We start from the raw sequence: 8,510 nt of genomic DNA on the forward strand, positions 1-8,510 counted from the left end.
TGAATTGCATCATTTTTTATTCTATTGCCTTTTTAATTTGCATTTTGATCTTTGATGGAGTTTTGTTTTGTTTGCCTTGGTCTGCAAATCATTAGAACTTCTAGGGGTTAATTTTAACAATTAAAACTTAGGGGTTAAGTTGGGAAATGAAACAAGGATTTTTAGATAATTTCTATATTTGGAAGGCTCTAGAATAGGGGCAGCTGGCCTCATTTGGTTTGTACAAAATGCATAAACCAATGAGGGACAGCGAGCTATCCAAGTTAGTTAAAAAAAGATGTCTTGTGGCTGAAGGAATAATTCCAATATTCTCTTCAGCACATGGAACTCTTAAGGGATATATATAGACCTTTTTCCTTCACAAAAAATCAGATATTGGCACTCTGAAAAATACCCTAAATTCTCTGCATTCCTTTCATTAGTCTGCCTTGAACTACTTTTTCTTGGATTTTCTTTTTGGAGTACTTAAAAGGTTTTCTCACAAAATCTCCGGTTTGCTAGGTTAAAAGAGGGTTTAAAAAGGATTGAATCCTGCTGTTTGATTTGTTTCTTGGCTCCTGCTTTGCTGGTGTTGAAATCCTCACTCTCTTTTGCTTTATTTTGACATACAAGTATTCCTTGGACTTTGAATGACATGTGAAGTGCAAATCTGAAACATGTAGTCAAGTGTGGAGATCTAAGGATAAATGTTAGCTTGCAGAATGTTATTCATGTGTTCTTTAAAGTTTATCTAGTTTCTGTATTAAGTTAGCTTTACTTTATGTGTTCCTTTGCTCATTCACTTTACTGATGTTATATCTCATTTTCAAGGTTGGATTAGGACTTTAGCTTATTATGTTGGTTTGTGATTTGGCTAAAAAATCTTTTTGTTGAGTATATAGTGCTTTAACTTACTGTAGTATGGATCTAGGTCAAAGAAATTATTTTAAAAAAAAATGGGTTCAAAACGAACCCAGAAATGTGGCCAGGCATACGGCTAGATCCATACTAAAGAAAGAAATAATTTCTTTGGGTATAAGCTCAAACCAATTGGCTTTAAATAATCAAAGGCCCAGCATGTACCCAAACCTTCCTGCTAATAGCTATACCTTACTTTTTTTAAAATCATTTGTAAGTAGGAATATCCATTAGGCCTAATTAAGTGTAACTCTTAAAAATGGACCGAGGTGTGCCATCCATAATTAATTACCCATGGCCCTCGTAAATATTCTAACTTAGATATTAACAATGAATGTTCGTAGTTTGCTTTAGTCCCGTTTAATGTATCGTCGTGATTGTGGACACGTTCGCGTGACATATTTTGATCTAAAAAAAATTGGGGTATGTGTATGCGCAACTTCGACCAAACTTTCTTAATATTAATAAAGCGTAATTAATTGTGGACACGTACGCGTGACATGATTTTTGACGCGCCAAATAAATGGGTACACGTGCGCGTGACCCGTTTTAGGATAATTTCTTAATTAAAAGAGGTAAATGCACATATGTTCTAAAATAAGTAATTAAACAAGTTTAATAAGCCAAGGATGATCAAAGGGACCGTGCTAAACCACGAAACCCAGGAATGTCTAACACCTTCTCCCAGATTAACAGAATTTTTTACCCGGATTTCTGTGTTCGCAGACCGTGAATAGAGTCAACTTCCTCGATTCGGGATTTTAAACCGGTGACTTGGGACACCATAAATTATCCCAAGTGGTGACTCTGATTTAATATAAATTATCTCGTTTCGATTGTCACTTAAATTGGAAAAAACTCCTTTTATACCCTTCCGGGGGTGTGACATAAATAGGCATAGCAAACCTAGTGGCATGATATCTATTGCATAATATAAACCTAAAGCATGATTTCTATTGCAAATCGACATAATATAAACCTAAAGCATGATTTCTACTGCAAATCAACATATATATAAAACTAAAGCATGATTTTTACCCGGTTTCCCCACAAAATCGCATAGGAACCCTCCCCTTTTTACTAATTATCCCAATATCTGTTTACAAAGAATATTACTACAGACCAGGATCGAATGAATTACATAAATAAATGTAAACTATACTATAGGGAGCCTGAATTAGGCCCAAAGTAAACCTTGGGATGCCAGGCTTTCAAAAAAAGTCTTAGATGCCAAGAATCTCACAGCCAATAGTGTGTCCTGGTATGTCAAAGTTTTCTAAGGACCTCAAGGATCCCGGGCAGTGCTCACACCAAGACATTTTCTCAAATAAAGGATTGGTTATGTGCAGTGTGGAAGAGTCATCCCCAATGTACCAGAGTTCAGAGGAATCTCATGGATTCCTAAGCAGCACACACACTGGAGGAGGAGAACCTAATAGTCTAAGAGTAAAGTGAGAGTGCTTGACATTGTTTTGAAAGACTTAGTAAAGCAGTTTAGAGACAATTTTAGAAGTGAAAAGATTTTCAGGAATAGAAATAGTTTTCAGGAAGATGCTAGTGGTGAAAACAGTCTTGAAATCAATTCTGAAAAGAACAGACATATAGTTACACAAACTTAGAGTGTTCATACTCACAATCACTCAGCAATCAGCTTTACAAACAGGGGTCAAGGGGGTTGGGAACATAGAGAGTTCAAACACATAAACAAAGTCTAGGGGAGCATATGGAGAAACAACTGTACAAAACAAACATGAATCTACTAGTTCAGAGACTTAACAAGTTAGTCATGATAAGAAGCAATTAAGACATAGGTATAGAATGTAGTGAAATAGTCATGTTGAAGACAAAGTGCATACTAATTAGGATCAACCAAGTACATTACATAACTAAGTTATCGACATGATCACACCAATTAAAGAAAGTAAACATAGACTATATAAACATGTTGGCCAAGTATCAAACATATAAGTGAGACCCAGACATACTGACTGCACATTTGAACAAAGGAGGACAGAATTTAGACATGCTGAGTAAAGCAGTAAATAGGAAGATAAAGTAAATACATAGCAAATCGAACTAGTGCAAAACATGGAACACATAGAGTTTGAGTTTCAGAATTGAACTGGAAACATACCAGTTAGAGAAGCAAAATGCAGAATGTAAAGCAAGTGTAATTCCACTGTCTAGCCTTGGCTTTCAGCCAACTAGACCAACAGTTAGCACAAGTAACAGAGAGAGTTTAAGTGTGTGTGTATGTGTGTGTTCTGAATTTAGTTCGTGTGTTGAGGGGTAAAAACAAGTGTGTATATATAGCAGTTTAGGAGTAGCACAAATAAGGTAAAGGAATCAACATTCAGTTAATTAAGGAAATCACAGAATTCAATCACATAAGGGTTCGGAATAGACCCCCTTAATTAGGGGTAATTGATTAACGGTAACAACAGGGGTTTAATTAAGGCAAGGAGTCCAGACCATACTAAATAAGGAATCAGTAAGAATCCCAAAGTTATACGGGCAAGTAATTAAGTCAGAGATGACCAATTAAAGTTATAAACAAGGAAACAAATAAAGTCTATGCATACGAATATTTAACAGAGTAAAGCAATCAACAAAACTTTCAAAAGAATATTGATATTCGGAAAGAATTACTCAACTTCCAGAAATAGAAATCAGCCTAAGTAAAACCTCATAGAAACATAGAACTTAGTCGGAAAAAACAGGTTCAAACCCTAACAAAGATTAATTAGGGCAAAACCCACAAAATACTGGATTTGACAAAGAAAATGTTTAAGTCCAAAAGAAAGAGTAAATTAATATGATTGGTAACAAGGAAAGACCCAAAATCGAAGCAAAGATTGGAAAATTCAGTATATTACGTAGAATCAACTAGGGTTTGAATACTCTTGCAAAAAATTAGTCAAGAAGGCGAAAGAATAATTGATTAAACACTTAGAAGTCAGAAAGACCTTTGAAAAATAATTTGGGATGAACCCTAGTTTAGGAAGAGAGATAAAAGTCGAAATAGTTAATTAACCCAAAAATTTTTAAAGGAAAACACATAATCACGCTCGAATCACCCTAGATCTATACAGATCTGAGAAGGATCGATAGTAACGGACTAGGTTTTTTTATAAAAGTAGTAGAGATGAGAGAATAGGTCAAGAACCCATAGATTCGTAACAAAATAAAGAGAAGTTTTTACTCACAATTGAAAAAATGGCCTGAGACAAGCTAATAAACGAAGTTTCAAACCAAAACCAACTAGGTTCTTTGAGATCTTCTCAAGGATGCAAGAAATCAAAGAGCCATGGCGTGTAGAGGGCCAGGGCTGGTCAGAGAAACCATGGAAGCCTCATAAGGTGAGTTTTATGCCGGTGACGGCGCTTAGAATTAAGGTTAGGTCGAGAGAGTCTGAGAGAAGAGGGAGATGATGACGGCGGGTGAGGGAGAGAATGAGAGTGTTTGGGGGGGAGGTTATCTCTAGGTTTAATTAAGGAAAGGGGGTTGTAGACCGTTGATATAAATGATTAACGGTCAGGATTGAATGGGAGTCTTGGGTCGGGCAGATGTGTATTTGGGCTTAAGGGAATTGGGCCAAATTTAGAGAGGGTTTTGGGATGGTCTAAAAAAGGTTTTTGGGCTGGTTTAAAAGGGGTTAGATCTGAAAATAAAGGGGCTATTTATTAAATACCTAAGTAATTGAATAAAAATTATTTTATAAAATAATTAACAATTAAAAAAAAATCATGCATAGAAGTGTTTTAAAATAATTATTCGCTATTTTAAAAAATACAATGGACCATTTTCTAGTAAAATAATGCAATAATGTGTGCATGGGCTATAATTGCAAAGCTATTGCAATTGTAACCAAAAAGTGTAAATCTGGCCATTTGTGAAATAATTTGAACTTAATATAACTATAAATGGCAATATTAAATCATGAAATGTTATCAAGTCATTTGTGATGCAATTTTGTAATTATTTATATAAATAAAATACTAGGATAAATTAATTTAAAAATGTAGAATTTATGGAAAAATATCAATCGATGTTAATGCATAGTTTTTGAAGGTATATGTGCACTTAAAAAGTATTATAGGTAAAAATTGGGTATCAACACCGGTGTGGGGAACTTCAGTGCCTGGTGTAGTATCGATGGTATTGCCCTCATGTTGTGAATCCATGGCCTTTCGAATATATATGCCCTTCAATCACATAGAACTTTGTTTCCTGAAGGGTCCTAGCGGTGTTCACCGGCAGGGTTATCTCCCCTTTAGTTGTTTTGCATGCCATGTTGAATCTGTTTCTGCAGGCACTATTTTGTCTTGTAGACCTAGTTGTTCCACGACCCTCGATATGATGATATTGGTCGAGCTACCTGGATCAATTAACACACGCTTAACTCGAGATTTATTTATGAGTACAAATATTACCAGTGCATCATTATGTGGTTGCATGATGTCTTTAGCGTCCTAGTCGTTGAAAGATACGGTCCCTTCCGGTATGTAATCTCGAGTTCGCTTTTCTCTTGTAATGGACACCTTAGTGTGTTTTAGCATTGGCCCCTAGGGGACGTCGACTCCACCAATGATCATGTTAATGACGTGTCGAGGTTCCTCTTACTCGATCTACTTGTTGGAGTCCCTATTCCTGAAGTGATTTTTGGCTCGATCACTCAGAAATTCCTGGAGTTGTCTGTTATTAAATAACCGGGCCACTTCTTCCCTTAATTGTTGGTAGTCTTCGGTCCTATGGCCGTGAGTGCCATGTTACTTACACATCAGGCTTGGGTCCCTTTGGGCTAGGATCATATTGCAACGGCCGAGGCCACTTGGTCTCTTTAATGCATCCGATGGAAGATACGATACCGGCGTCATCGATAGTGAAATTGTATTCTGATAATCTCGGTGCCTCCTTGGCCCCGAATGGTCTGTCGAAGCCGTGTTTAGTCATGAGTCCCTGACTATTCTAGCCTCAATCGCTCTTTTTTTCACTCCTCGCAGGGTTACGTCCGGACCCATTACCCCTTCGATCTCCACTATACGGTTGATACCAATCTCTGTTCGGTCTTGGTTCATGATCGATGATTCTTTTAGACATGTCACTAGTTTTGACGGGATACACGGATCTGGAGAAGGGCCCGAGCTGATCGTCTTCGACTCTAATTTTTTATTGGTACCTGTTATGGACATCGGCAAAAGTTACTGTCGGGTATTCTATCAAATTTTGTTTCAACTGTTGTGAAGCCAATGAGCTTTGGGGGTTGCGTCCTTGGGTGAATGCTCGAACGACCCAATCATCTACGATCGGAGGCAGATCCATTCGTTCTATTTGAAACCTCGAAACGAATTCCCTAAGCATCTCGTTATCTCTTTGCTTTACCTTGAAAAGGTTCGACTTCTTGGTCTCGACCTTGATGGCCCCGGCGTGCGCCTTTACAAAGGCAATCTGCAAGCATAGCAAACGAATCAATAGAATTAGGGGGTAAGTTGTGATACCATATCTTAGCTCCTTTTGACAAGTTTTCTTCGAGTTTTTTCAGCAAAACAAATCGATTTTAATCATCTTCAAAGTCGTTCCCCTTGATGGCACACGTGTAGGGGGTCACGTGTTCATTTGGATCCATTGTTCCATTATACTTTGGAATTTCGGTCATATGGAACTTCTTCAGGATTAGCTTTGGTGTCGCGCTTGGAGGGAACGTCTTTTGGACAAATTTCTTGGAATATAGGATTTTCAATATCGAGGGTGCTCCTAGGATCTGATATACCATGGAGTTATAGGTCTCAACTTTTTTGTCGTCGGCCTCGATCTTCTTTTTCCCTGATTCCACCCGCTTTGTCAGTTCCTCAAGCATCTTTATTATTTCGGGGTTGGTTTTGGGTTGAACATCACCCGACATTTTCGAGGTTCGTTCACTTCTTCGGGTGTTCTCCCCGGATGGTTCAGGCTCAACTCTACTAGGGGCGCGGCTTTGGTTATGTAACTAGGCTATCGCCACCTGTTGAGCTTGTAACATTTCGAAGATCACTCGCAAATTGATCTCATTGCCTTTACCATTATACGTACCCCGGGCTACCGATCGGGCCCCTCGACGAACGTTGTTCTCTGGGTTGGAAGAAAAGTTTGCGTTGATGGACACATGCGAGTTGGCATTGACAAGGTCTGTGACCGGGACTTCGTTAGGGTCGGCAGGGGGAGACTCATTGATAGGTATAATATTGTTGTTCTCGCCATGATGGCTAGACTCAGCATCAATGATCAAGTGAGTAGATTGAGAATTTGACATTCTTAAATTAACCTGAAATTAAAATCTCAAAGAGTAAGCATAAAGCAGAGCGTGTTATAGAAATTTGTATCAAATTGCCATTGTTATCCTTAGCCCCATGGTGGGCGCCAAACTGTTTACCCTTTAAAAGGATAACAATTGAATTTATGTGTGGTTTTAGTGATATGTGAATTAATTCAATATAAGTGATTAATAACGTTAGATTAAGCAAATGAAAGACATAATAAATGGTCAAACTAATAATAAGAGTGATCCAACGCTCGGTTAGTGGCTCGATGAAGAATGTGCCTTCGATCCCGAGCTTGCACTTATGAAGAACTGATGAACGAAAATAAGAACTTTAAATAACCTAGAGAATGGAGGTAAATTGCCTTGGTATGCATGTTACAATGTCCATAATGAATAGTTAGTTTTCCCTTTATATAGTTGGGGAGTTTTACCTTAAGTACAATTCTAAAAAAGGGAAAAATATCTTTTTTCGCCAATCACTGATCCATCCTTAATATGGGCCGAGATTTACGCCGTGACATCCGGTTGGGCACGGATATCACGGCCCTTTGTTAGTCGTGTGCGGTTGTTTGACAATGCTCTTCAAAGTTTTGGGACTCGAACTGGACCCGGAGGACGTGGTCCCGATGCCTCCTGATGATAGGCTATAATTACATATTTTAGTCGCTTATTACACTCTAATTTACTGCATTTTAATTGAGTTTGAGCTTTAATCGCTAGTGTCTTGCACTAATTATGTGTTTTATGCCTTGTAGGAGTGATTCAGAGCTATGTAGATGTTATGGAATGAATTCAAGTGATTTGAAGCTTTGAAGTCTGAGTAAAAGCTCGAGAAATTAAGCCGGAATCGTGTTCGGGGGTTAACGGATGATAGTTAGAGCGAACGAAGAATCGAGTAGGCATATTGCGCACTGTCTAGTAAAATGTACATACTCTTTGCCCAGAACTCCATTTGGGAACCACAATATATGGTTGGAAAGATAAAGGACTACAACTTTCATGTTTTACGGTTTTCCAAATTCCCAACATAACAGGGTGAAATGTGCGTGTCAAGTGCATGGCCGTGCTCGTCAGGCAGAATACTGGGCAATATGCGCAGTCACGAGCGTGGCTGCGCTAGTCAAATCCGGGAAAAGTGTTTTTTTTCGTCTAGGAGAAGGTATAATTGTTTTGGCCCGACCCTACTTGGTATATATACATGGAAAAACGGTATTTTGAGGGACTTAGACATACTTTTGACATAATTTAGACCTAATGAGGCTAAGGAGACCAAGGGTTCGACCTAAGGAGGCAAGAACACATTAGGAGCAAGGCG

The sequence above is a fragment of the Nicotiana sylvestris genome, chromosome 9 (genome assembly GCF_000393655.2).
Source record: "Nicotiana sylvestris chromosome 9, ASM39365v2, whole genome shotgun sequence".
Classification (NCBI taxonomy): Eukaryota; Viridiplantae; Streptophyta; class Magnoliopsida; order Solanales; family Solanaceae; genus Nicotiana; species Nicotiana sylvestris.